We start from the raw sequence: 23,307 nt of genomic DNA, 5'->3' as shown, positions 1-23,307 counted from the left end.
GAATTTTGTCATTATATAGTGCAGAAATACTGATTACCTTATAAAAAATAAGGTAGTAGTTCAAATCAACTGAGTCTCCTGCAGTCTGAAAGCAATAAGTATTGTTTTGTACAGATAAACAGAGTATACTCTAGTTAGGAAGCGTTAAGTAATAGAGAAACATTGAGTCTTCCTTGATATGGAACCACTACACTCTATGTAGTACAGGGACATTCCGGAAGCTCCTTGTGTCTCTGCCCCAGTGGCCTAATGGATAAGGCATTGGCCTCCTAAGCCAAGGGTTGTGGGTTCAAGTCCCATCTGGGGTGTTTAGTCTCATGGAAGTAGTGCCCGCCTTCTGCTCATAGAATTTTGTCATTATATAGTGTAGAAATACTGATTACCTTATAAAAAATAAGGTAGTAGATCAAATCAACTGAGTCTCCTGCAGTCTGAAAGCAATAAGTATTGTTTTGTACAGATAAACTGAGTATACTCTAGTTAGGAAGCGTTAAGTAATAGAGAAACATTGAGTCTTCCTTGATATGGAACCACTACACTCTATGTAGTACAGGGACATTCCGGAGACCCCATGTGTCTCTGCCCCAGTGGCCTAATGGCTAAGGCATTGGCCTCCTAAGCCAAGGATTGTGGGTTCTAGTCCCATCTGGGGTGTTTAGTCTCATGGAAGTACTGCCCGCCTTCTGCTCATAGAATTTTGTCATTATATAGTGCAGAAATATTGATTACCTTAAAAAAAATAAGGTAGTAGTTCAAATCAACTCAGTGTCCTGCAGTCTGAAAGAACGAAGTATTGTTTTGTACAGATAAACTGAGTATACTGTATTTAGGAAGCATTATGTAGTAGAGAAACATTGAGTCTTCCTTGATATGGAACCACTAAACTCTATCTAGTACAGAGACATTCCGGAGATCCGTTGTGTCTCTTCCTCAGTGGCCTAATGGATAAGGCATTGGCCTCCTAAGCCAAGGGTTGTGGATTCAAGTCCCATCTGGAGTGTTTTGTGTAATACATGTCCTGCTTGCCTTGTCGTCAAAGAAATTCTCCAGATTAGTCCAAAAATATTGATTGCCATATAAAAAATAAAGTAGTAGATCAAATCAACTGAGTCTCCTGCAGTCTGAAAGCAATAAGTATTGTTTTGTACAGATAAACAGAGTATACTCTAGTTAGGAAGCGTTAAGTAATAGAGAAACATTGAGTCTTCCTTGATATGGAACCACTACACTCTATGTAGTACAGGGACATTCCTTAAGCTCCTTGTGTCTCTGCCCCAGTGGCCTAATGGATAAGGCATTGGCCTCCTAAGCCAAGGGTTGTGGGTTCAAGTCCCATCTGGGGTGTTTCGTCTCATGGAAGTAGTGCCCGCCTTCTGCTCATTGAATTTTGTCATTATATAGTGCAGAAATACTGATTACCTTATAAAAAATAAGGTAGTAGATCAAATCAACTGAGTCTCCTGCAGTCTGAAAGCAATAAGTATTGTTTTGTACAGATAAACTGAGTATACTCTAGTTAGGAAGCGTTAAGTAATAGAGAAACATTGAGTCTTCCTTGATATGGAACCACTACACTCTATGTAGTACAGGGACATTCCGGAAACTCCTTGTGTCTCTGCCCCAGTGGCCTAATGGATAAGGCATTGGCCTCCTAAGCCAAGGATTGTGGGTTCAAGTCCCATCTGGGGTGTTTCGTCTCATGGAAGTACTGCCCGCCTTCTGCTCATAGAATTTTGTCATTATATAGTGCAGAAATATTGATTACCTTAAAAAAAATAAGGTAGTAGATCAAATCAACTGAGTCTCCTGCAGTCTGAAAGCAATAAGTATTGTTTTGTACAGATAAACTGAGTATACTCTAGTTAGGAAGCTTTAAGTAATAGAGAAACATTGAGTCTTCCTTGATATGGAAGCACTACACTCTATGTAGTACAGGGACATTCCGGAGACCCCATGTGTTTCTGCCCCAGTGGCCTAATGGATAAGGCATTGGCCTCCCAAGCCAAGGATTGTGGGTTCTAGTCCCATCTGGGGTGTTTCGTCTCATGGAAGTACTGCCCGCCTTCTGCTCATAGAATTTTGTCATTATATAGTGCAGAAATATTGATTACCTTAAAAAAAATAAGGTAGTAGTTCAAATCAACTCAGTGTCCTGCAGTCTGAAAGAACGAAGTATTGTTTTGTACAGATAAACTGAGTATACTGTATTTAGGAAGCATTATGTAGTAGAGAAACATTGAGTCTTCCTTGATATGGAACCACTAAACTCTATCTAGTACAGAGACATTCCGGAGATCCGTTGTGTCTCTTCCTCAGTGGCCTAATGGATAAGGCATTGGCCTCCTAAGCCAAGGGTTGTGGGTTCAAGTCCCATCTGGAGTGTTTTGTGTAATACATGTACTACTTGCCTTGTCGTCAAAGAAATTCTCCAGATTAGTCCAAAAATATTGATTGCCCTATAAAAAATAAAGTAGTAGATCAAATCAATGAGTCTCCTGCAGTCTGAAAGCAATAAGTATTGTTTTGTACAGATAAACAGAGTATACTCTAGTTAGGAAGCGTTAAGTAATAGAGAAACATTGAGTCTTCCTTGATATGGAACCACTACACTCTATGTAGTACAGGGACATTCCTGAAGCTCCTTATGTCTCTGCCCCAGTGGCCTAATGGATAAGGCATTGGCCTCCTAAGCCAAGGGTTGTGGGTTCAAGTCCCATCTGGGGTGTTTCGTCTCATGGAAGTAGTGCCCGCCTTCTGCTCATAGAATTTTGTCATTATATAGTGCAGAAATACTGATTACCTTATTAAAAATAAGGTAGTAGATCAAATCAACTGAGTCTCCTGCAGTCTGAAAGCAATAAGTATTGTTTTGTACAGAAAAACTGAGTATACTGTAGTTAGGAAGCATTATGTAGTAGAGAAACATTGAGTCTTCCTTGATATGGAACCACTAAACTCTATCTAGTACAGAGACATTCCGGAGATCCATTGTGTCTCTTCCTCAGTGGCCTAATGGATAAGGCATTGGCCTCCTAAGCCAAGGGTTGTGGGTTCAAGTCCCATCTGGAGTGTTTTGTGTAATACATGTCCTGCTTGCCTTGTCGTCAAAGAAATTCTCCAGATTAGTCCAAAAATATTGATTGCCATATAAAAAATAAAGTAGTAGATCAAATCAACTGAGTCTCCTGCAGTCTGAAAGCAATAAGTATTGTTTTGTACAGATAAACTGAGAATACTCTAGTTAGGAAGCGTTAAGTAATAGAGAAACATTGAATCTTCCTTGATATGGAACCACTACACTCTATGTAGTACAGGGACATTCCGGAGACCCCTTGAGTTTCTGCCCCAGTGGCCTAATGGATAAGGCATTGGCCTCCTAAGCCAAGGGTTGTGGGTTCAAGTCCTATCTGGGGTGTTTCTTCTCATGGAAGTAGTGTACAGAACTTAGTGTACAGAACCCCATGTGTCTCTGCCCGCCTTCTGCTCATAGAATTTTGTCATTATATAGTGCAGAAATATTGATTACCTTAAAAAAAAATAAGGTAGTAGATCAAATCAACTGAGTCTCCTGCAGTCTGAAAGCAATAAGTATTGTTTTGTACAGATAAACTGAGTATACTCTAGTTAGGAAGCTTTAAGTAATAGAGAAACATTGAGTCTTCCTTGATATGGAAGCACTACACTCTATGTAGTACAGGGACATTCCGGAGACCCCATGTGTCTCTGCCCCAGTGGCCTAATGGATAAGGCATTGGCCTCCTAAGCCAAGGGTTGTGGGTTCAAGTCCCATCTGGGGTGTTTCGTCTCATGGAAGTAGTGCCCGCCTTCTGCTCATAGACTTTTGTCATTATATAGTGCAGAAATACTGATTACCTTATAAAAAATAAGGTAGTAGATCAAATCAACTGAGTCTCCTGCAGTCTGAAAGCAATAAGTATTGTTTTGTACAGATAAACTGAGTATACTCTAGTTAGGAAGCGTTAAGTAATAGAGAAACATTGAGTCTTCCTTGATATGGAACCACTACACTCTATGTAGTACAGGGACATTCCGGAAACTCCTTGTGTCTCTGCCCCAGTGGCCTAATGGATAAGGCATTGGCCTCCTAAGCCAAGGATTGTGGGTTCAAGTCCCATCTTGGGTGTTTCGTATCATGGAAGTACTGCCCGCCTTCAGCTTATAGAATTTTGTCATTATATAGTGCAGAAATACTGATTACCTTATAAAAAATAAGGTAGTAGTTCAAATCAACTGAGTCTCCTGCAGTCTGAAAGCAATAAGTATTGTTTTGTACAGATAAACTGAGTATACTCTAGTTAGGAAGCGTTAAGTAATAGAGAAACATTGAGTCTTCCTTGATATGGAACCACTACACTCTATGTAGTACAGGGACATTCCGGAAGCTCCTTGTGTCTCTGCCCCAGTGGCCTAATGGATAAGGCATTGGCCTCCTAAGCCAAGGGTTGTGGGTTCAAGTCCCATCTGGGGTGTTTAGTCTCATGGAAGTAGTGCCCGCCTTCTGCTCATAGAATTTTGTCATTATATAGTGTAGAAATACTGATTACCTTATAAAAAATAAGGTAGTAGATCAAATCAACTGAGTCTCCTGCAGTCTGAAAGCAATAAGTATTGTTTTGTACAGATAAACTGAGTATACTCTAGTTAGGAAGCTTTAAGTAATAGAGAAACATTGAGTCTTCCTTGATATGGAAGCACTACACTCTATGTAGTACAGGGACATTCCGGAGACCCCATGTGTTTCTGCCCCAGTGGCCTAATGGATAAGGCATTGGCCTCCTAAGCCAAGGGTTGTGGGTTCAAGTCCCATCTGGAGTGTTTTGTGTAATACATGTCCTGCTTGCCTTGTCGTCAAAGAAATTCTCCAGATTAGTCCAAAAATATTGATTGCCATATAAAAAATAAAGTAGTAGATCAAATCAACTGAGTCTCCTGCAGTCTGAAAGCAATAAGTATTGTTTTGTACAGATAAACTGAGAATACTCTAGTTAGGAAGCGTTAAGTAATAGAGAAACATTGAATCTTCCTTGATATGGAACCACTACACTCTATGTAGTACAGGGACATTCCGGAGACCCCTTGAGTTTCTGCCCCAGTGGCCTAATGGATAAGGCATTGGCCTCCTAAGCCAAGGGTTGTGGGTTCAAGTCCTATCTGGGGTGTTTCTTCTCATGGAAGTAGTGTACAGAACTTAGTGTACAGAACCCCATGTGTCTCTGCCCGCCTTCTGCTCATAGAATTTTGTCATTATATAGTGCAGAAATATTGATTACCTTAAAAAAAAATAAGGTAGTAGATCAAATCAACTGAGTCTCCTGCAGTCTGAAAGCAATAAGTATTGTTTTGTACAGATAAACTGAGTATACTCTAGTTAGGAAGCTTTAAGTAATAGAGAAACATTGAGTCTTCCTTGATATGGAAGCACTACACTCTATGTAGTACAGGGACATTCCGGAGACCCCATGTGTCTCTGCCCCAGTGGCCTAATGGATAAGGCATTGGCCTCCTAAGCCAAGGGTTGTGGGTTCAAGTCCCATCTGGGGTGTTTCGTCTCATGGAAGTAGTGCCCGCCTTCTGCTCATAGACTTTTGTCATTATATAGTGCAGAAATACTGATTACCTTATAAAAAATAAGGTAGTAGATCAAATCAACTGAGTCTCCTGCAGTCTGAAAGCAATAAGTATTGTTTTGTACAGATAAACTGAGTATACTCTAGTTAGGAAGCGTTAAGTAATAGAGAAACATTGAGTCTTCCTTGATATGGAACCACTACACTCTATGTAGTACAGGGACATTCCGGAAACTCCTTGTGTCTCTGCCCCAGTGGCCTAATGGATAAGGCATTGGCCTCCTAAGCCAAGGATTGTGGGTTCAAGTCCCATCTTGGGTGTTTCGTATCATGGAAGTACTGCCCGCCTTCAGCTTATAGAATTTTGTCATTATATAGTGCAGAAATACTGATTACCTTATAAAAAATAAGGTAGTAGTTCAAATCAACTGAGTCTCCTGCAGTCTGAAAGCAATAAGTATTGTTTTGTACAGATAAACAGAGTATACTCTAGTTAGGAAGCGTTAAGTAATAGAGAAACATTGAGTCTTCCTTGATATGGAACCACTACACTCTATGTAGTACAGGGACATTCCGGAAGCTCCTTGTGTCTCTGCCCCAGTGGCCTAATGGATAAGGCATTGGCCTCCTAAGCCAAGGGTTGTGGGTTCAAGTCCCATCTGGGGTGTTTAGTCTCATGGAAGTAGTGCCCGCCTTCTGCTCATAGAATTTTGTCATTATATAGTGTAGAAATACTGATTACCTTATAAAAAATAAGGTAGTAGATCAAATCAACTGAGTCTCCTGCAGTCTGAAAGCAATAAGTATTGTTTTGTACAGATAAACTGAGTATACTCTAGTTAGGAAGCTTTAAGTAATAGAGAAACATTGAGTCTTCCTTGATATGGAAGCACTACACTCTATGTAGTACAGGGACATTCCGGAGACCCCATGTGTTTCTGCCCCAGTGGCCTAATGGATAAGGCATTGGCCTCCCAAGCCAAGGATTGTGGGTTCTAGTCCCATCTGGGGTGTTTCGTCTCATGGAAGTACTGCCCGCCTTCTGCTCATAGAATTTTGTCATTATATAGTGCAGAAATATTGATTACCTTAAAAAAAATAAGGTAGTAGTTCAAATCAACTCAGTGTCCTGCAGTCTGAAAGAACGAAGTATTGTTTTGTACAGATAAACTGAGTATACTGTATTTAGGAAGCATTATGTAGTAGAGAAACATTGAGTCTTCCTTGATATGGAACCACTAAACTCTATCTAGTACAGAGACATTCCGGAGATCCGTTGTGTCTCTTCCTCAGTGGCCTAATGGATAAGGCATTGGCCTCCTAAGCCAAGGGTTGTGGGTTCAAGTCCCATCTGGAGTGTTTTGTGTAATACATGTCCTGCTTGCCTTGTCGTCAAAGAAATTCTCCAGATTAGTCCAAAAATATTGATTGCCATATAAAAAATAAAGTAGTAGATCAAATCAACTGAGTCTCCTGCAGTCTGAAAGCAATAAGTATTGTTTTGTACAGATAAACAGAGTATACTCTAGTTAGGAAGCGTTAAGTAATAGAGAAACATTGAGTCTTCCTTGATATGGAACCACTACACTCTATGTAGTACAGGGACATTCCGGAAGCTCCTTATGTCTCTGCCCCAGTGGCCTAATGGATAAGGCATTGGCCTCCTAAGCCAAGGGTTGTGGGTTCAAGTCCCATCTGGGGTGTTTCGTCTCATGGAAGTAGTGCCCGCCTTCTGCTCATAGAATTTTGTCATTATATAGTGCAGAAATACTGATTACCTTATTAAAAATAAGGTAGTAGATCAAATCAACTGAGTCTCCTGCAGTCTGAAAGCAATAAGTATTGTTTTGTACAGAAAAACTGAGTATACTGTAGTTAGGAAGCATTATGTAGTAGAGAAACATTGAGTCTTCCTTGATATGGAACCACTAAACTCTATCTAGTACAGAGACATTCCGGAGATCCATTGTGTCTCTTCCTCAGTGGCCTAATGGATAAGGCATTGGCCTCCTAAGCCAAGGGTTGTGGGTTCAAGTCCCATCTGGAGTGTTTTGTGTAATACATGTCCTGCTTGCCTTGTCGTCAAAGAAATTCTCCAGATTAGTCCAAAAATATTGATTGCCATATAAAAAATAAAGTAGTAGATCAAATCAACTGAGTCTCCTGCAGTCTGAAAGCAATAAGTATTGTTTTGTACAGATAAACTGAGTATACTCTAGTTAGGAAGCGTTAAGTAATAGAGAAACATTGAATCTTCCTTGATATGGAACCACTACACTCTATGTAGTACAGGGACATTCCGGAGACCCCTTGAGTTTCTGCCCCAGTGGCCTAATGGATAAGGCATTGGCCTCCTAAGCCAAGGGTTGTGGGTTCAAGTCCTATCTGGGGTGTTTCTTCTCATGGAAGTAGTGTACAGAACTTAGTGTACAGAACCCCATGTGTCTCTGCCCGCCTTCTGCTCATAGAATTTTGTCATTATATAGTGCAGAAATATTGATTACCTTAAAAAAAATAAGGTAGTAGATCAAATCAACTGAGTCTCCTGCAGTTTGAAAGCAATAAGTATTGTTTTGTACAGATAAACTGAGTATACTCTAGTTAGGAAGCTTTAAGTAATAGAGAAACATTGAGTCTTCCTTGATATGGAAGCACTACACTCTATGTAGTACAGGGACATTCCGGAGACCCCATGTGTCTCTGCCCCAGTGGCCTAATGGATAAGGCATTGGCCTCCTAAGCCAAGGGTTGTGGGTTCAAGTCCCATCTGGGGTGTTTCGTCTCATGGAAGTAGTGCCCGCCTTCTGCTCATAGAATTTTGTCATTATATAGTGCAGAAATACTGATTACCTTATAAAAAATAAGGTAGTAGATCAAATCAACTGAGTCTCCTGCAGTCTGAAAGCAATAAGTATTGTTTTGTACAGATAAACTGAGTATACTCTAGTTAGGAAGCGTTAAGTAATAGAGAAACATTGAGTCTTCCTTGATATGGAACCACTACACTCTATGTAGTACAGGGACATTCCGGAAACTCCTTGTGTCTCTGCCCCAGTGGCCTAATGGATAAGGCATTGGCCTCCTAAGCCAAGGATTGTGGGTTCAAGTCCCATCTTGGGTGTTTCGTATCATGGAAGTACTGCCCGCCTTCAGCTCATAGAATTTTGTCATTATATAGTGCAGAAATACTGATTACCTTATAAAAAATAAGGTAGTAGTTCAAATCAACTGAGTCTCCTGCAGTCTGAAAGCAATAAGTATTGTTTTGTACAGATAAACAGAGTATACTCTAGTTAGGAAGCGTTAAGTAATAGAGAAACATTGAGTCTTCCTTGATATGGAACCACTACACTCTATGTAGTACAGGGACATTCCGGAAGCTCCTTGTGTCTCTGCCCCAGTGGCCTAATGGATAAGGCATTGGCCTCCTAAGCCAAGGGTTGTGGGTTCAAGTCCCATCTGGGGTGTTTAGTCTCATGGAAGTAGTGCCCGCCTTCTGCTCATAGAATTTTGTCATTATATAGTGTAGAAATACTGATTACCTTATAAAAAATAAGGTAGTAGATCAAATCAACTGAGTCTCCTGCAGTCTGAAAGCAATAAGTATTGTTTTGTACAGATAAACTGAGTATACTCTAGTTAGGAAGCGTTAAGTAATAGAGAAACATTGAGTCTTCCTTGATATGGAACCACTACACTCTATGTAGTACAGGGACATTCCGGAGACCCCATGTGTCTCTGCCCCAGTGGCCTAATGGCTAAGGCATTGGCCTCCTAAGCCAAGGATTGTGGGTTCTAGTCCCATCTGGGGTGTTTAGTCTCATGGAAGTACTGCCCGCCTTCTGCTCATAGAATTTTGTCATTATATAGTGCAGAAATATTGATTACCTTAAAAAAAATAAGGTAGTAGTTCAAATCAACTCAGTGTCCTGCAGTCTGAAAGAACGAAGTATTGTTTTGTACAGATAAACTGAGTATACTGTATTTAGGAAGCATTATGTAGTAGAGAAACATTGAGTCTTCCTTGATATGGAACCACTAAACTCTATCTAGTACAGAGACATTCCGGAGATCCGTTGTGTCTCTTCCTCAGTGGCCTAATGGATAAGGCATTGGCCTCCTAAGCCAAGGGTTGTGGATTCAAGTCCCATCTGGAGTGTTTTGTGTAATACATGTCCTGCTTGCCTTGTCGTCAAAGAAATTCTCCAGATTAGTCCAAAAATATTGATTGCCATATAAAAAATAAAGTAGTAGATCAAATCAACTGAGTCTCCTCCAGTCTGAAAGCAATAAGTATTGTTTTGTACAGATAAACAGAGTATACTCTAGTTAGGAAGCGTTAAGTAATAGAGAAACATTGAGTCTTCCTTGATATGGAACCACTACACTCTATGTAGTACAGGGACATTCCGGAAGCTCCTTGTGTCTCTGCCCCAGTGGCCTAATGGATAAGGCATTGGCCTCCTAAGCCAAGGGTTGTGGGTTCAAGTCCCATCTGGGGTGTTTCGTCTCATGGAAGTAGTGCCCGCCTTCTGCTCATTGAATTTTGTCATTATATAGTGCAGAAATACTGATTACCTTATAAAAAATAAGGTAGTAGATCAAATCAACTGAGTCTCCTGCAGTCTGAAAGCAATAAGTATTGTTTTGTACAGATAAACTGAGTATACTCTTGTTAGGAAGCGTTAAGTAATAGAGAAACATTGAGTCTTCCTTGATATGGAACCACTACACTCTATGTAGTACAGGGACATTCCGGAAACTCCTTGTGTCTCTGCCCCAGTGGCCTAATGGATAAGGCATTGGCCTCCTAAGCCAAGGATTGTGGGTTCAAGTCCCATCTTGGGTGTTTCGTATCATGGAAGTACTGCCCGCCTTCAGCTCATAGAATTTTGTCATTATATAGTGCAGAAATACTGATTACCTTATAAAAAATAAGGTAGTAGTTCAAATCAACTGAGTCTCCTGCAGTCTGAAAGCAATAAGTATTGTTTTGTACAGATAAACAGAGTATACTCTAGTTAGGAAGCGTTAAGTAATAGAGAAACATTGAGTCTTCCTTGATATGGAACCACTACACTCTATGTAGTACAGGGACATTCCGGAAGCTCCTTGTGTCTCTGCCCCAGTGGCCTAATGGATAAGGCATTGGCCTCCTAAGCCAAGGGTTGTGGGTTCAAGTCCCATCTGGGGTGTTTAGTCTCATGGAAGTAGTGCCCGCCTTCTGCTCATAGAATTTTGTCATTATATAGTGTAGAAATACTGATTACCTTATAAAAAATAAGGTAGTAGATCAAATCAACTGAGTCTCCTGCAGTCTGAAAGCAATAAGTATTGTTTTGTACAGATAAACTGAGTATACTCTAGTTAGGAAGCGTTAAGTAATAGAGAAACATTGAGTCTTCCTTGATATGGAACCACTACACTCTATGTAGTACAGGGACATTCCGGAGACCCCATGTGTCTCTGCCCCAGTGGCCTAATGGATAAGGCATTGGCCTCCTAAGCCAAGGATTGTGGGTTCTAGTCCCATCTGGGGTGTTTAGTCTCATGGAAGTACTGCCCGCCTTCTGCTCATAGAATTTTGTCATTATATAGTGCAGAAATATTGATTACCTTAAAAAAAATAAGGTAGTAGTTCAAATCAACTCAGTGTCCTGCAGTCTGAAAGAACGAAGTATTGTTTTGTACAGATAAACTGAGTATACTGTATTTAGGAAGCATTATGTAGTAGAGAAACATTGAGTCTTCCTTGATATGGAACCACTAAACTCTATCTAGTACAGAGACATTCCGGAGATCCGTTGTGTCTCTTCCTCAGTGGCCTAATGGATAAGGCATTGGCCTCCTAAGCCAAGGGTTGTGGATTCAAGTCCCATCTGGGGTGTTTTGTGTAATACATGTCCTGCTTGCCTTGTCGTCAAAGAAATTCTCCAGATTAGTCCAAAAATATTGATTGCCATATAAAAAATAAAGTAGTAGATCAAATCAACTGAGTCTCCTGCAGTCTGAAAGCAATAAGTATTGTTTTGTACAGATAAACAGAGTATACTCTAGTTAGGAAGCGTTAAGTAATAGAGAAACATTGAGTCTTCCTTGATATGGAACCACTACACTCTATGTAGTACAGGGACATTCCGGAAGCTCCTTGTGTCTCTGCCCCAGTGGCCTAATGGATAAGGCATTGGCCTCCTAAGCCAAGGGTTGTGGGTTCAAGTCCCATCTGGGGTGTTTCGTCTCATGGAAGTAGTGCCCGCCTTCTGCTCATTGAATTTTGTCATTATATAGTGCAGAAATACTGATTACCTTATAAAAAATAAGGTAGTAGATCAAATCAACTGAGTCTCCTGCAGTCTGAAAGCAATAAGTATTGTTTTGTACAGATAAACTGAGTATACTCTAGTTAGGAAGCGTTAAGTAATAGAGAAACATTGAGTCTTCCTTGATATGGAACCACTACACTCTATGTAGTACAGGGACATTCCGGAAACTCCTTGTGTCTCTGCCCCAGTGGCCTAATGGATAAGGCATTGGCCTCCTAAGCCAAGGATTGTGGGTTCAAGTCCCATCTGGGGTGTTTCGTCTCATGGAAGTACTGCCCGCCTTCTGCTCATAGAATTTTGTCATTATATAGTGCAGAAATATTGATTACCTTAAAAAAAATAAGGTAGTAGATCAAATCAACTGAGTCTCCTGCAGTCTGAAAGCAATAAGTATTGTTTTGTACAGATAAACTGAGTATACTCTAGTTAGGAAGCTTTAAGTAATAGAGAAACATTGAGTCTTCCTTGATATGGAAGCACTACACTCTATGTAGTACAGGGACATTCCGGAGACCCCATGTGTTTCTGCCCCAGTGGCCTAATGGATAAGGCATTGGCCTCCCAAGCCAAGGATTGTGGGTTCTAGTCCCATCTGGGGTGTTTCGTCTCATGGAAGTACTGCCCGCCTTCTGCTCATAGAATTTTGTCATTATATAGTGCAGAAATATTGATTACCTTAAAAAAAATAAGGTAGTAGTTCAAATCAACTCAGTGTCCTGCAGTCTGAAAGAACGAAGTATTGTTTTGTACAGATAAACTGAGTATACTGTATTTAGGAAGCATTATGTAGTAGAGAAACATTGAGTCTTCCTTGATATGGAACCACTAAACTCTATCTAGTACAGAGACATTCCGGAGATCCGTTGTGTCTCTTCCTCAGTGGCCTAATGGATAAGGCATTGGCCTCCTAAGCCAAGGGTTGTGGGTTCAAGTCCCATCTGGAGTGTTTTGTGTAATACATGTACTACTTGCCTTGTCGTCAAAGAAATTCTCCAGATTAGTCCAAAAATATTGATTGCCATATAAAAAATAAAGTAGTAGATCAAATCAATGAGTCTCCTGCAGTCTGAAAGCAATAAGTATTGTTTTGTACAGATAAACAGAGTATACTCTAGTTAGGAAGCGTTAAGTAATAGAGAAACATTGAGTCTTCCTTGATATGGAACCACTACACTCTATGTAGTACAGGGACATTCCGGAAGCTCCTTATGTCTCTGCCCCAGTGGCCTAATGGATAAGGCATTGGCCTCCTAAGCCAAGGGTTGTGGGTTCAAGTCCCATCTGGGGTGTTTCGTCTCATGGAAGTAGTGCCCGCCTTCTGCTCATAGAATTTTGTCATTATATAGTGCAGAAATACTGATTACCTTATTAAAAATAAGGTAGTAGATCAAATCAACTGAGTCTCCTGCAGTCTGAAAGCAATAAGTATTGTTTTGTACAGAAAAACTGAGTATACTGTAGTTAGGAAGCATTATGTAGTAGAGAAACATTGAGTCTTCCTTGATATGGAACCACTAAACTCTATCTAGTACAGAGACATTCCGGAGATCCATTGTGTCTCTTCCTCAGTGGCCTAATGGATAAGGCATTGGCCTCCTAAGCCAAGGGTTGTGGGTTCAAGTCCCATCTGGAGTGTTTTGTGTAATACATGTCCTGCTTGCCTTGTCGTCAAAGAAATTCTCCAGATTAGTCCAAAAATATTGATTGCCATATAAAAAATAAAGTAGTAGATCAAATCAACTGAGTCTCCTGCAGTCTGAAAGCAATAAGTATTGTTTTGTACAGATAAACTGAGTATACTCTAGTTAGGAAGCGTTAAGTAATAGAGAAACATTGAATCTTCCTTGATATGGAACCACTACACTCTATGTAGTACAGGGACATTCCGGAGACCCCTTGAGTTTCTGCCCCAGTGGCCTAATGGATAAGGCATTGGCCTCCTAAGCCAAGGGTTGTGGGTTCAAGTCCTATCTGGGGTGTTTCTTCTCATGGAAGTAGTGTACAGAACTTAGTGTACAGAACCCCATGTGTCTCTGCCCGCCTTCTGCTCATAGAATTTTGTCATTATATAGTGCAGAAATATTGATTACCTTAAAAAAAAATAAGGTAGTAGATCAAATCAACTGAGTCTCCTGCAGTCTGAAAGCAATAAGTATTGTTTTGTACAGATAAACTGAGTATACTCTAGTTAGGAAGCTTTAAGTAATAGAGAAACATTGAGTCTTCCTTGATATGGAAGCACTACACTCTATGTAGTACAGGGACATTCCGGAGACCCCATGTGTCTCTGCCCCAGTGGCCTAATGGATAAGGCATTGGCCTCCTAAGCCAAGGGTTGTGGGTTCAAGTCCCATCTGGGGTGTTTCGTCTCATGGAAGTAGTGCCCGCCTTCTGCTCATAGACTTTTGTCATTATATAGTGCAGAAATACTGATTACCTTATAAAAAATAAGGTAGTAGATCAAATCAACTGAGTCTCCTGCAGTCTGAAAGCAATAAGTATTGTTTTGTACAGATAAACTGAGTATACTCTAGTTAGGAAGCGTTAAGTAATAGAGAAACATTGAGTCTTCCTTGATATGGAACCACTACACTCTATGTAGTACAGGGACATTCCGGAAACTCCTTGTGTCTCTGCCCCAGTGGCCTAATGGATAAGGCATTGGCCTCCTAAGCCAAGGATTGTGGGTTCAAGTCCCATCTTGGGTGTTTCGTATCATGGAAGTACTGCCCGCCTTCAGCTCATAGAATTTTGTCATTATATAGTGCAGAAATACTGATTACCTTATAAAAAATAAGGTAGTAGTTCAAATCAACTGAGTCTCCTGCAGTCTGAAAGCAATAAGTATTGTTTTGTACAGATAAACAGAGTATACTCTAGTTAGGAAGCGTTAAGTAATAGAGAAACATTGAGTCTTCCTTGATATGGAACCACTACACTCTATGTAGTACAGGGACATTCCGGAAGCTCCTTGCGTCTCTGCCCCAGTGGCCTAATGGATAAGGCATTGGCCTCCTAAGCCAAGGGTTGTGGGTTCAAGTCCCATCTGGGGTGTTTAGTCTCATGGAAGTAGTGCCCGCCTTCTGCTCATAGAATTTTGTCATTATATAGTGTAGAAATACTGATTACCTTATAAAAAATAAGGTAGTAGATCAAATCAACTGAGTCTCCTGCAGTCTGAAAGCAATAAGTATTGTTTTGTACAGATAAACTGAGTATACTCTAGTTAGGAAGCGTTAAGTAATAGAGAAACATTGAGTCTTCCTTGATATGGAAGCACTACACTCTATGTAGTACAGGGACATTCCGGAAGCTCCTTGTGTCTCTGCTCCAGTGGCCTAATGGATAAGGCATTGGCCTCCTAAGCCAAGGATTGTGGGTTCAAGTCCCATCTGGGGTGTTTCGTCTCATGGAAGTACTGCCAGCCTTCTGCTCATAGAATTTTGTCATTATATAGTGCAGAAATATTGATTACCTTAAAAAAAATAAGGTAGTAGTTCAAATCAACTGAGTCTCCTGCAGTCTGAAAGAACTAAGTATTATTTTGTACAGATAAACTGAGTATACTCTAGTTAGGAAGCGTTAAGTAATAGAGAAACATTGAGTCTTCCTTGATATGGAACCACTACACTCTATGTAGTACAGGGACATTCCGGAGACCCCATGTGTCTCTGCCTCAGTGGCCTAATGGATAAGGCATTGGCCTCCTAAGCCAAGGATTGTGGGTTCTAGTCCCATCTGGGGTGTTTCGTATCATGGAAGTACTGCCCGCCTTCTGCTCATAGAATTTTGTCATTATATAGTGCAGAAATATTGATTACCTTAAAAAAAATAAGGCAGTAGTTCAAATCAACTCAGTGTCCTGCAGTCTGAAAGAACGAAGTATTGTTTTGTACAGATAAACTGAGTATACTGTATTTAGGAAGCATTATGTAGTAGAGAAACATTGAGTCTTCCTTGATATGGAACCACTAAACTCTATCTAGTACAGAGACATTCCGGAGATCCGTTGTGTCTCTTCCTCAGTGGCCTAATGGATAAGGCATTGGCCTCCTAAGCCAAGGGTTGTGGGTTCAAGTCCCATCTGGAGTGTTTTGTGTAATACATGTCCTGCTTGCCTTGTCGTCAAAGAAATTCTCCAGATTAGTCCAAAAATATTGATTGCCATATAAAAAATAAAGTAGTAGATCAAATCAACTGAGTCTCCTGCAGTCTGAAAGCAATAAGTATTGTTTTGTACAGATAAACAGAGTATACTCTAGTTAGGAAGCGTTAAGTAATAGAGAAACATTGAGTCTTCCTTGATATGGAACCACTACACTCTATGTAGTACAGGGACATTCCGGAAGCTCCTTGTGTCTCTGCCCGAGTGGCCTAATGGATAAGGCATTGGCCTCCTAAGCCAAGGGTTGTGGGTTCAAGTCCCATCTGGGGTGTTTCGTCTCATGGAAGTAGTGCCCGCCTTCTGCTCATAGAATTTTGTCATTATATAGTGTAGAAATACTGATTACCTTATAAAAAATAAGGTAGTAGATCAAATCAACTGAGTCTCCTGCAGTCTGAAAGCAATAAGTATTGTTTTGTACAGATAAACTGAGTATACTCTAGTTAGGAAGCGTTAAGTAATAGAGAAACATTGAGTCTTCCTTGATATGGAACCACTACACTCTATGTAGTACAGGGACATTCCGGAAACTCCTTGTGTCTCTGCCCCAGTGGCCTAATGGATAAGGCATTGGCCTCCTAAGCCAAGGATTGTGGGTTCAAGTCCCATCTGGGGTGTTTCGTCTCATGGAAGTGCTGCCCGCCTTCTGCTCATAGAATTTTGTCATTATATAGTGCAGAAATATTGATTACCTTAAAAAAAATAAGGTAGTAGTTCAAATCAACTGAGTCTCCTGCAGTCTGAAAGAACTAAGTATTGTTTTGTACAGATAAACTGAGTATACTCTAGTTAGGAAGCGTTAAGTAATAGAGAAACATTGAGTCTTCCTTGATATGGAACCACTACACTCTATGTAGTACAGGGACATTCCGGAGACCCCATGTGTCTCTGCCCCAGTGGCCTAATGGATAAGGCATTGGCCTCCTAAGCCAAGGATTGTGGGTTCTAGTCCCATCTTGGGTGTTTAGTCTCATGGAAGTACTGCCCGCCTTCTGCTCATAGAATTTTGTCATTATATAGTGCAGAAATATTGATTACCTTAAAAAAAATAAGGTAGTAGTTCAAATCAACTCAGTGTCCTGCAGTCTGAAAGAACGAAGTATTGTTTTGTACAGATAAACTGAGTATACTGTATTTAGGAAGCATTATGTAGTAGAGAAACATTGAGTCTTCCTTGATATGGAACCACTAAACTCTATCTAGTACAGAGACATTCCGGAGATCCGTTGTGTCTCTTCCTCAGTGGCCTAATGGATAAGGCATTGGCCTCCTAAGCCAAGGGTTGTGGGTTCAAGTCCCATCTGGAGTGTTTTGTGTAATACATGTCCTGCTTGCCTTGTCGTCAAAGAAATTCTCCAGATTAGTCCAAAAATATTGATTGCCATATAAAAAATAAAGTAGTAGATCAAATCAACTGAGTCTCCTGCAGTCTGAAAGCAATAAGTATTGTTTTGTACAGATAAACAGAGTATACTCTAGTTAGGAAGCGTTAAGTAATAGAGAAACATTGAGTCTTCCTTGATATGGAACCACTACACTCTATGTAGTACAGGGACATTCCGGAAGCTCCTTGTGTCTCTGCCCCAGTGGCCTAATGGATAAGGCATTGGCCTCCTAAGCCAAGGGTTGTGGGTTCAAGTCCCATCTGGGGTGTTTCGTCTCATGGAAGTAGTGCCCGCCTTCTGCTCATAGAATTTTGTCATTATATAGTGTAGAAATACTGATTACCTTATAAAAAATAAGGTAGTAGATCAAATCAACTGAGTCTCCTGCAGTTTGAAAGCAATAAGTATTGTTTTGTACAGATAAACTGAGTATACTCTAGTTAGGAAGCTTTAAGTAATAGAGAAACATTGAGTCTTCCTTGATATGGAAGCACTACACTCTATGTAGTACAGGGACATTCCGGAGACCCCATGTGTCTCTGCCCCAGTGGCCTAATGGATAAGGCATTGGCCTCCTAAGCCAAGGGTTGTGGGTTCAAGTCCCATCTGGGGTGTTTCGTCTCATGGAAGTAGTGCCCGCCTTCTGCTCATAGAATTTTGTCATTATATAGTGCAGAAATACTGATTACCTTATAAAAAATAAGGTAGTAGATCAAATCAACTGAGTCTCCTGCAGTCTGAAAGCAATAAGTATTGTTTTGTACAGATAAACTGAGTATACTCTAGTTAGGAAGCGTTAAGTAATAGAGAAACATTGAGTCTTCCTTGATATGGAACCACTACACTCTATGTAGTACAGGGACATTCCGGAAACTCGTTGTGTCTCTGCCCCAATGGCCTAATGGATATGGCATTGGCCTCCTAAGCCAAGGATTGTGGGTTCAAGTCCCATCTTGGGTGTTTCGTATCATGGAAGTACTGCCCGCCTTCAACTCATAGAATTTTGTCATTATATAGTGCAGAAATACTGATTACCTTATAAAAAATAAGGTAGTAGTTCAAATCAACTGAGTCTCCTGCAGTCTGAAAGCAATAAGTATTGTTTTGTACAGATAAACAGAGTATACTCTAGTTAGGAAGCGTTAAGTAATAGAGAAACATTGAGTCTTCCTTGATATGGAACCACTACACTCTATGTAGTACAGGGACATTCCGGAAGCTCCTTGTGTCTCTGCCCCAGTGGCCTAATGGATAAGGCATTGGCCTCCTAAGCCAAGGGTTGTGGGTTCAAGTCCCATCTGGGGTGTTTAGTCTCATGGAAGTAGTGCCCGCCTTCTGCTCATAGAATTTTGTCATTATATAGTGTAGAAATACTGATTACCTTATAAAAAATAAGGTAGTAGATCAAATCAACTGAGTCTCCTGCAGTCTGAAAGCAATAAGTATTGTTTTGTACAGATAAACTGAGTATACTCTAGTTAGGAAGCGTTAAGTAATAGAGAAACATTGAGTCTTCCTTGATATGGAACCACTACACTCTATGTAGTACAGGGACATTCCGGAGACCCCATGTGTCTCTGCCCCAGTGGCCTAATGGATAAGGCATTGGCCTCCTAAGCCAAGGATTGTGGGTTCTAGTCCCATCTGGGGTGTTTAGTCTCATGGAAGTACTGCCCGCCTTCTGCTCATAGAATTTTGTCATTATATAGTGCAGAAATATTGATTACCTTAAAAAAAATAAGGTAGTAGTTCAAATCAACTCAGTGTCCTGCAGTCTGAAAGAACGAAGTATTGTTTTGTACAGATAAACTGAGTATACTGTATTTAGGAAGCATTATGTAGTAGAGAAACATTGAGTCTTCCTTGATATGGAACCACTAAACTCTATCTAGTACAGAGACATTCCGGAGATCCGTTGTGTCTCTTCCTCAGTGGCCTAATGGATAAGGCATTGGCCTCCTAAGCCAAGGGTTGTGGATTCAAGTCCCATCTGGAGTGTTTTGTGTAATACATGTCCTGCTTGCCTTGTCGTCAAAGAAATTCTCCAGATTAGTCCAAAAATATTGATTGCCATATAAAAAATAAAGTAGTAGATCAAATCAACTGAGTCTCCTGCAGTCTGAAAGCAATAAGTATTGTTTTGTACAGATAAACAGAGTATACTCTAGTTAGGAAGCGTTAAGTAATAGAGAAACATTGAGTCTTCCTTGATATGGAACCACTACACTCTATGTAGTACAGGGACATTCCTTAAGCTCCTTGTGTCTCTGCCCCAGTGGCCTAATGGATAAGGCATTGGCCTCCTAAGCCAAGGGTTGTGGGTTCAAGTCCCATCTGGGGTGTTTCGTCTCATGGAAGTAGTGCCCGCCTTCTGCTCATTGAATTTTGTCATTATATAGTGCAGAAATACTGATTACCTTATAAAAAATAAGGTAGTAGATCAAATCAACTGAGTCTCCTGCAGTCTGAAAGCAATAAGTATTGTTTTGTACAGATAAACTGAGTATACTCTAGTTAGGAAGCGTTAAGTAATAGAGAAACATTGAGTCTTCCTTGATATGGAACCACTACACTCTATGTAGTACAGGGACATTCCGGAAACTCCTTGTGTCTCTGCCCCAGTGGCCTAATGGATAAGGCATTGGCCTCCTAAGCCAAGGATTGTGGGTTCAAGTCCCATCTGGGGTGTTTCGTCTCATGGAAGTACTGCCCGCCTTCTGCTCATAGAATTTTGTCATTATATAGTGCAGAAATATTGATTACCTTAAAAAAAATAAGGTAGTAGATCAAATCAACTGAGTCTCCTGCAGTCTGAAAGCAATAAGTATTGTTTTGTACAGATAAACTGAGTATACTCTAGTTAGGAAGCTTTAAGTAATAGAGAAACATTGAGTCTTCCTTGATATGGAAGCACTACACTCTATGTAGTACAGGGACATTCCGGAGACCCCATGTGTTTCTGCCCCAGTGGCCTAATGGATAAGGCATTGGCCTCCCAAGCCAAGGATTGTGGGTTCTAGTCCCATCTGGGGTGTTTCGTCTCATGGAAGTACTGCCCGCCTTCTGCTCATAGAATTTTGTCATTATATAGTGCAGAAATATTGATTACCTTAAAAAAAATAAGGTAGTAGTTCAAATCAACTCAGTGTCCTGCAGTCTGAAAGAACGAAGTATTGTTTTGTACAGATAAACTGAGTATACTGTATTTAGGAAGCATTATGTAGTAGAGAAACATTGAGTCTTCCTTGATATGGAACCACTAAACTCTATCTAGTACAGAGACATTCCGGAGATCCGTTGTGTCTCTTCCTCAGTGGCCTAATGGATAAGGCATTGGCCTCCTAAGCCAAGGGTTGTGGGTTCAAGTCCCATCTGGAGTGTTTTGTGTAATACATGTACTACTTGCCTTGTCGTCAAAGAAATTCTCCAGATTAGTCCAAAAATATTGATTGCCATATAAAAAATAAAGTAGTAGATCAAATCAATGAGTCTCCTGCAGTCTGAAAGCAATAAGTATTGTTTTGTACAGATAAACAGAGTATACTCTAGTTAGGAAGCGTTAAGTAATAGAGAAACATTGAGTCTTCCTTGATATGGAACCACTACACTCTATGTAGTACAGGGACATTCCTGAAGCTCCTTATGTCTCTGCCCCAGTGGCCTAATGGATAAGGCATTGGCCTCCTAAGCCAAGGGTTGTGGGTTCAAGTCCCATCTGGGGTGTTTCGTCTCATGGAAGTAGTGCCCGCCTTCTGCTCATAGAATTTTGTCATTATATAGTGCAGAAATACTGATTACCTTATTAAAAATAAGGTAGTAGATCAAATCAACTGAGTCTCCTGCAGTCTGAAAGCAATAAGTATTGTTTTGTACAGAAAAACTGAGTATACTGTAGTTAGGAAGCATTATGTAGTAGAGAAACATTGAGTCTTCCTTGATATGGAACCACTAAACTCTATCTAGTACAGAGACATTCCGGAGATCCATTGTGTCTCTTCCTCAGTGGCCTAATGGATAAGGCATTGGCCTCCTAAGCCAAGGGTTGTGGGTTCAAGTCCCATCTGGAGTGTTTTGTGTAATACATGTCCTGCTTGCCTTGTCGTCAAAGAAATTCTCCAGATTAGTCCAAAAATATTGATTGCCATATAAAAAATAAAGTAGTAGATCAAATCAACTGAGTCTCCTGCAGTCTGAAAGCAATAAGTATTGTTTTGTACAGATAAACTGAGTATACTCTAGTTAGGAAGCGTTAAGTAATAGAGAAACATTGAATCTTCCTTGATATGGAACCACTACACTCTATGTAGTACAGGGACATTCCGGAGACCCCTTGAGTTTCTGCCCCAGTGGCCTAATGGATAAGGCATTGGCCTCCTAAGCCAAGGGTTGTGGGTTCAAGTCCTATCTGGGGTGTTTCTTCTCATGGAAGTAGTGTACAGAACTTAGTGTACAGAACCCCATGTGTCTCTGCCCGCCTTCTGCTCATAGAATTTTGTCATTATATAGTGCAGAAATATTGATTACCTTAAAAAAAAATAAGGTAGTAGATCAAATCAACTGAGTCTCCTGCAGTCTGAAAGCAATAAGTATTGTTTTGTACAGATAAACTGAGTATACTCTAGTTAGGAAGCTTTAAGTAATAGAGAAACATTGAGTCTTCCTTGATATGGAAGCACTACACTCTATGTAGTACAGGGACATTCCGGAGACCCCATGTGTCTCTGCCCCAGTGGCCTAATGGATAAGGCATTGGCCTCCTAAGCCAAGGGTTGTGGGTTCAAGTCCCATCTGGGGTGTTTCGTCTCATGGAAGTAGTGCCCGCCTTCTGCTCATAGACTTTTGTCATTATATAGTGCAGAAATACTGATTACCTTATAAAAAATAAGGTAGTAGATCAAATCAACTGAGTCTCCTGCAGTCTGAAAGCAATAAGTATTGTTTTGTACAGATAAACTGAGTATACTCTAGTTAGGAAGCGTTAAGTAATAGAGAAACATTGAGTCTTCCTTGATATGGAACCACTACACTCTATGTAGTACAGGGACATTCCGGAAACTCCTTGTGTCTCTGCCCCAGTGGCCTAATGGATAAGGCATTGGCCTCCTAAGCCAAGGATTGTGGGTTCAAGTCCCATCTTGGGTGTTTCGTATCATGGAAGTACTGCCCGCCTTCAGCTCATAGAATTTTGTCATTATATAGTGCAGAAATACTGATTACCTTATAAAAAATAAGGTAGTAGTTCAAATCAACTGAGTCTCCTGCAGTCTGAAAGCAATAAGTATTGTTTTGTACAGATAAACAGAGTATACTCTAGTTAGGAAGCGTTAAGTAATAGAGAAACATTGAGTCTTCCTTGATATGGAACCACTACACTCTATGTAGTACAGGGACATTCCGGAAGCTCCTTGTGTCTCTGCCCCAGTGGCCTAATGGATAAGGCATTGGCCTCCTAAGCCAAGGGTTGTGGGTTCAAGTCCCATCTGGGGTGTTTAGTCTCATGGAAGTAGTGCCCGCCTTCTGCTCATAGAATTTTGTCATTATATAGTGTAGAAATACTGATTACCTTATAAAAAATAAGGTAGTAGATCAAATCAACTGAGTCTCCTGCAGTCTGAAAGCAATAAGTATTGTTTTGTACAGATAAACTGAGTATACTCTAGTTAGGAAGCTTTAAGTAATAGAGAAACATTGAGTCTTCCTTGATATGGAAGCACTACACTCTATGTAGTACAGGGACATTCCGGAGACCCCATGTGTTTCTGCCCCAGTGGCCTAATGGATAAGGCATTGGCCTCCCAAGCCAAGGATTGTGGGTTCTAGTCCCATCTGGGGTGTTTCGTCTCATG

The 23,307-nt window shown here is 40.6% G+C and overlaps 52 non-coding genes across 52 annotated transcripts; all 52 read left to right on the top strand.

Moving 5' to 3' along the window:
• The first annotated feature begins 235 nt into the window (after window positions 1–235).
• trnar-ccu (transfer RNA arginine (anticodon CCU)) lies at window positions 236–308 on the top strand. Its single transcript has one exon. It is a non-coding gene; the product is annotated as a tRNA-Arg (tRNA).
• A 273-nt stretch (window positions 309–581) lies between these two features.
• Window positions 582–654, top strand: trnar-ccu (transfer RNA arginine (anticodon CCU)). Its single transcript has one exon. It is a non-coding gene; the product is annotated as a tRNA-Arg (tRNA).
• A 617-nt stretch (window positions 655–1,271) lies between these two features.
• Window positions 1,272–1,344, top strand: trnar-ccu (transfer RNA arginine (anticodon CCU)). The gene has a single exon. It is a non-coding gene; the product is annotated as a tRNA-Arg (tRNA).
• A 273-nt stretch (window positions 1,345–1,617) lies between these two features.
• On the top strand, window positions 1,618–1,690 carry trnar-ccu (transfer RNA arginine (anticodon CCU)). Its single transcript has one exon. It is a non-coding gene; the product is annotated as a tRNA-Arg (tRNA).
• A 273-nt stretch (window positions 1,691–1,963) lies between these two features.
• trnag-ccc (transfer RNA glycine (anticodon CCC)) lies at window positions 1,964–2,036 on the top strand. Its single transcript has one exon. It is a non-coding gene; the product is annotated as a tRNA-Gly (tRNA).
• Window positions 2,037–2,652: 616 nt separating this feature from the next.
• Window positions 2,653–2,725, top strand: trnar-ccu (transfer RNA arginine (anticodon CCU)). Its single transcript has one exon. It is a non-coding gene; the product is annotated as a tRNA-Arg (tRNA).
• Window positions 2,726–3,342: 617 nt separating this feature from the next.
• Window positions 3,343–3,415, top strand: trnar-ccu (transfer RNA arginine (anticodon CCU)). The gene has a single exon. It is a non-coding gene; the product is annotated as a tRNA-Arg (tRNA).
• Window positions 3,416–3,725: 310 nt separating this feature from the next.
• Window positions 3,726–3,798, top strand: trnar-ccu (transfer RNA arginine (anticodon CCU)). Its single transcript has one exon. It is a non-coding gene; the product is annotated as a tRNA-Arg (tRNA).
• A 273-nt stretch (window positions 3,799–4,071) lies between these two features.
• On the top strand, window positions 4,072–4,144 carry trnar-ccu (transfer RNA arginine (anticodon CCU)). The gene has a single exon. It is a non-coding gene; the product is annotated as a tRNA-Arg (tRNA).
• Window positions 4,145–4,417: 273 nt separating this feature from the next.
• On the top strand, window positions 4,418–4,490 carry trnar-ccu (transfer RNA arginine (anticodon CCU)). The gene has a single exon. It is a non-coding gene; the product is annotated as a tRNA-Arg (tRNA).
• A 273-nt stretch (window positions 4,491–4,763) lies between these two features.
• trnar-ccu (transfer RNA arginine (anticodon CCU)) lies at window positions 4,764–4,836 on the top strand. Its single transcript has one exon. It is a non-coding gene; the product is annotated as a tRNA-Arg (tRNA).
• Window positions 4,837–5,107: 271 nt separating this feature from the next.
• Window positions 5,108–5,180, top strand: trnar-ccu (transfer RNA arginine (anticodon CCU)). Its single transcript has one exon. It is a non-coding gene; the product is annotated as a tRNA-Arg (tRNA).
• Window positions 5,181–5,490: 310 nt separating this feature from the next.
• Window positions 5,491–5,563, top strand: trnar-ccu (transfer RNA arginine (anticodon CCU)). The gene has a single exon. It is a non-coding gene; the product is annotated as a tRNA-Arg (tRNA).
• A 273-nt stretch (window positions 5,564–5,836) lies between these two features.
• On the top strand, window positions 5,837–5,909 carry trnar-ccu (transfer RNA arginine (anticodon CCU)). Its single transcript has one exon. It is a non-coding gene; the product is annotated as a tRNA-Arg (tRNA).
• Window positions 5,910–6,182: 273 nt separating this feature from the next.
• trnar-ccu (transfer RNA arginine (anticodon CCU)) lies at window positions 6,183–6,255 on the top strand. Its single transcript has one exon. It is a non-coding gene; the product is annotated as a tRNA-Arg (tRNA).
• Window positions 6,256–6,528: 273 nt separating this feature from the next.
• Window positions 6,529–6,601, top strand: trnag-ccc (transfer RNA glycine (anticodon CCC)). The gene has a single exon. It is a non-coding gene; the product is annotated as a tRNA-Gly (tRNA).
• Window positions 6,602–7,218: 617 nt separating this feature from the next.
• Window positions 7,219–7,291, top strand: trnar-ccu (transfer RNA arginine (anticodon CCU)). Its single transcript has one exon. It is a non-coding gene; the product is annotated as a tRNA-Arg (tRNA).
• Window positions 7,292–7,908: 617 nt separating this feature from the next.
• On the top strand, window positions 7,909–7,981 carry trnar-ccu (transfer RNA arginine (anticodon CCU)). Its single transcript has one exon. It is a non-coding gene; the product is annotated as a tRNA-Arg (tRNA).
• A 309-nt stretch (window positions 7,982–8,290) lies between these two features.
• trnar-ccu (transfer RNA arginine (anticodon CCU)) lies at window positions 8,291–8,363 on the top strand. The gene has a single exon. It is a non-coding gene; the product is annotated as a tRNA-Arg (tRNA).
• A 273-nt stretch (window positions 8,364–8,636) lies between these two features.
• Window positions 8,637–8,709, top strand: trnar-ccu (transfer RNA arginine (anticodon CCU)). The gene has a single exon. It is a non-coding gene; the product is annotated as a tRNA-Arg (tRNA).
• A 273-nt stretch (window positions 8,710–8,982) lies between these two features.
• trnar-ccu (transfer RNA arginine (anticodon CCU)) lies at window positions 8,983–9,055 on the top strand. The gene has a single exon. It is a non-coding gene; the product is annotated as a tRNA-Arg (tRNA).
• Window positions 9,056–9,328: 273 nt separating this feature from the next.
• Window positions 9,329–9,401, top strand: trnar-ccu (transfer RNA arginine (anticodon CCU)). Its single transcript has one exon. It is a non-coding gene; the product is annotated as a tRNA-Arg (tRNA).
• A 617-nt stretch (window positions 9,402–10,018) lies between these two features.
• trnar-ccu (transfer RNA arginine (anticodon CCU)) lies at window positions 10,019–10,091 on the top strand. Its single transcript has one exon. It is a non-coding gene; the product is annotated as a tRNA-Arg (tRNA).
• Window positions 10,092–10,364: 273 nt separating this feature from the next.
• On the top strand, window positions 10,365–10,437 carry trnar-ccu (transfer RNA arginine (anticodon CCU)). Its single transcript has one exon. It is a non-coding gene; the product is annotated as a tRNA-Arg (tRNA).
• Window positions 10,438–10,710: 273 nt separating this feature from the next.
• On the top strand, window positions 10,711–10,783 carry trnar-ccu (transfer RNA arginine (anticodon CCU)). The gene has a single exon. It is a non-coding gene; the product is annotated as a tRNA-Arg (tRNA).
• A 273-nt stretch (window positions 10,784–11,056) lies between these two features.
• Window positions 11,057–11,129, top strand: trnar-ccu (transfer RNA arginine (anticodon CCU)). The gene has a single exon. It is a non-coding gene; the product is annotated as a tRNA-Arg (tRNA).
• Window positions 11,130–11,746: 617 nt separating this feature from the next.
• Window positions 11,747–11,819, top strand: trnar-ccu (transfer RNA arginine (anticodon CCU)). Its single transcript has one exon. It is a non-coding gene; the product is annotated as a tRNA-Arg (tRNA).
• A 273-nt stretch (window positions 11,820–12,092) lies between these two features.
• On the top strand, window positions 12,093–12,165 carry trnar-ccu (transfer RNA arginine (anticodon CCU)). The gene has a single exon. It is a non-coding gene; the product is annotated as a tRNA-Arg (tRNA).
• A 273-nt stretch (window positions 12,166–12,438) lies between these two features.
• On the top strand, window positions 12,439–12,511 carry trnag-ccc (transfer RNA glycine (anticodon CCC)). Its single transcript has one exon. It is a non-coding gene; the product is annotated as a tRNA-Gly (tRNA).
• Window positions 12,512–13,127: 616 nt separating this feature from the next.
• trnar-ccu (transfer RNA arginine (anticodon CCU)) lies at window positions 13,128–13,200 on the top strand. Its single transcript has one exon. It is a non-coding gene; the product is annotated as a tRNA-Arg (tRNA).
• A 617-nt stretch (window positions 13,201–13,817) lies between these two features.
• trnar-ccu (transfer RNA arginine (anticodon CCU)) lies at window positions 13,818–13,890 on the top strand. The gene has a single exon. It is a non-coding gene; the product is annotated as a tRNA-Arg (tRNA).
• Window positions 13,891–14,200: 310 nt separating this feature from the next.
• trnar-ccu (transfer RNA arginine (anticodon CCU)) lies at window positions 14,201–14,273 on the top strand. The gene has a single exon. It is a non-coding gene; the product is annotated as a tRNA-Arg (tRNA).
• Window positions 14,274–14,546: 273 nt separating this feature from the next.
• Window positions 14,547–14,619, top strand: trnar-ccu (transfer RNA arginine (anticodon CCU)). The gene has a single exon. It is a non-coding gene; the product is annotated as a tRNA-Arg (tRNA).
• Window positions 14,620–14,892: 273 nt separating this feature from the next.
• Window positions 14,893–14,965, top strand: trnar-ccu (transfer RNA arginine (anticodon CCU)). Its single transcript has one exon. It is a non-coding gene; the product is annotated as a tRNA-Arg (tRNA).
• Window positions 14,966–15,238: 273 nt separating this feature from the next.
• Window positions 15,239–15,311, top strand: trnar-ccu (transfer RNA arginine (anticodon CCU)). The gene has a single exon. It is a non-coding gene; the product is annotated as a tRNA-Arg (tRNA).
• Window positions 15,312–15,584: 273 nt separating this feature from the next.
• On the top strand, window positions 15,585–15,657 carry trnar-ccu (transfer RNA arginine (anticodon CCU)). Its single transcript has one exon. It is a non-coding gene; the product is annotated as a tRNA-Arg (tRNA).
• A 617-nt stretch (window positions 15,658–16,274) lies between these two features.
• On the top strand, window positions 16,275–16,347 carry trnar-ccu (transfer RNA arginine (anticodon CCU)). Its single transcript has one exon. It is a non-coding gene; the product is annotated as a tRNA-Arg (tRNA).
• A 273-nt stretch (window positions 16,348–16,620) lies between these two features.
• trnar-ccu (transfer RNA arginine (anticodon CCU)) lies at window positions 16,621–16,693 on the top strand. Its single transcript has one exon. It is a non-coding gene; the product is annotated as a tRNA-Arg (tRNA).
• A 963-nt stretch (window positions 16,694–17,656) lies between these two features.
• Window positions 17,657–17,729, top strand: trnar-ccu (transfer RNA arginine (anticodon CCU)). Its single transcript has one exon. It is a non-coding gene; the product is annotated as a tRNA-Arg (tRNA).
• Window positions 17,730–18,002: 273 nt separating this feature from the next.
• trnar-ccu (transfer RNA arginine (anticodon CCU)) lies at window positions 18,003–18,075 on the top strand. Its single transcript has one exon. It is a non-coding gene; the product is annotated as a tRNA-Arg (tRNA).
• A 273-nt stretch (window positions 18,076–18,348) lies between these two features.
• Window positions 18,349–18,423, top strand: trnar-ccu (transfer RNA arginine (anticodon CCU)). Its single transcript has one exon. It is a non-coding gene; the product is annotated as a tRNA-Arg (tRNA).
• A 271-nt stretch (window positions 18,424–18,694) lies between these two features.
• On the top strand, window positions 18,695–18,767 carry trnar-ccu (transfer RNA arginine (anticodon CCU)). Its single transcript has one exon. It is a non-coding gene; the product is annotated as a tRNA-Arg (tRNA).
• A 273-nt stretch (window positions 18,768–19,040) lies between these two features.
• trnar-ccu (transfer RNA arginine (anticodon CCU)) lies at window positions 19,041–19,113 on the top strand. The gene has a single exon. It is a non-coding gene; the product is annotated as a tRNA-Arg (tRNA).
• A 617-nt stretch (window positions 19,114–19,730) lies between these two features.
• Window positions 19,731–19,803, top strand: trnar-ccu (transfer RNA arginine (anticodon CCU)). The gene has a single exon. It is a non-coding gene; the product is annotated as a tRNA-Arg (tRNA).
• A 273-nt stretch (window positions 19,804–20,076) lies between these two features.
• On the top strand, window positions 20,077–20,149 carry trnar-ccu (transfer RNA arginine (anticodon CCU)). Its single transcript has one exon. It is a non-coding gene; the product is annotated as a tRNA-Arg (tRNA).
• Window positions 20,150–20,422: 273 nt separating this feature from the next.
• On the top strand, window positions 20,423–20,495 carry trnag-ccc (transfer RNA glycine (anticodon CCC)). The gene has a single exon. It is a non-coding gene; the product is annotated as a tRNA-Gly (tRNA).
• A 616-nt stretch (window positions 20,496–21,111) lies between these two features.
• On the top strand, window positions 21,112–21,184 carry trnar-ccu (transfer RNA arginine (anticodon CCU)). The gene has a single exon. It is a non-coding gene; the product is annotated as a tRNA-Arg (tRNA).
• A 617-nt stretch (window positions 21,185–21,801) lies between these two features.
• Window positions 21,802–21,874, top strand: trnar-ccu (transfer RNA arginine (anticodon CCU)). The gene has a single exon. It is a non-coding gene; the product is annotated as a tRNA-Arg (tRNA).
• Window positions 21,875–22,184: 310 nt separating this feature from the next.
• On the top strand, window positions 22,185–22,257 carry trnar-ccu (transfer RNA arginine (anticodon CCU)). Its single transcript has one exon. It is a non-coding gene; the product is annotated as a tRNA-Arg (tRNA).
• Window positions 22,258–22,530: 273 nt separating this feature from the next.
• trnar-ccu (transfer RNA arginine (anticodon CCU)) lies at window positions 22,531–22,603 on the top strand. Its single transcript has one exon. It is a non-coding gene; the product is annotated as a tRNA-Arg (tRNA).
• A 273-nt stretch (window positions 22,604–22,876) lies between these two features.
• Window positions 22,877–22,949, top strand: trnar-ccu (transfer RNA arginine (anticodon CCU)). Its single transcript has one exon. It is a non-coding gene; the product is annotated as a tRNA-Arg (tRNA).
• Window positions 22,950–23,222: 273 nt separating this feature from the next.
• trnag-ccc (transfer RNA glycine (anticodon CCC)) lies at window positions 23,223–23,295 on the top strand. Its single transcript has one exon. It is a non-coding gene; the product is annotated as a tRNA-Gly (tRNA).
• Window positions 23,296–23,307: the final 12 nt, after the last annotated feature.

Source organism: Brienomyrus brachyistius, chromosome 16, assembly GCF_023856365.1.
Source record: "Brienomyrus brachyistius isolate T26 chromosome 16, BBRACH_0.4, whole genome shotgun sequence".
Classification (NCBI taxonomy): domain Eukaryota; kingdom Metazoa; phylum Chordata; class Actinopteri; order Osteoglossiformes; family Mormyridae; genus Brienomyrus; species Brienomyrus brachyistius.
The sequence above is the reverse complement of the archived record's forward strand: the minus strand, read 5'-3'. Positions and strand labels throughout refer to the sequence as shown.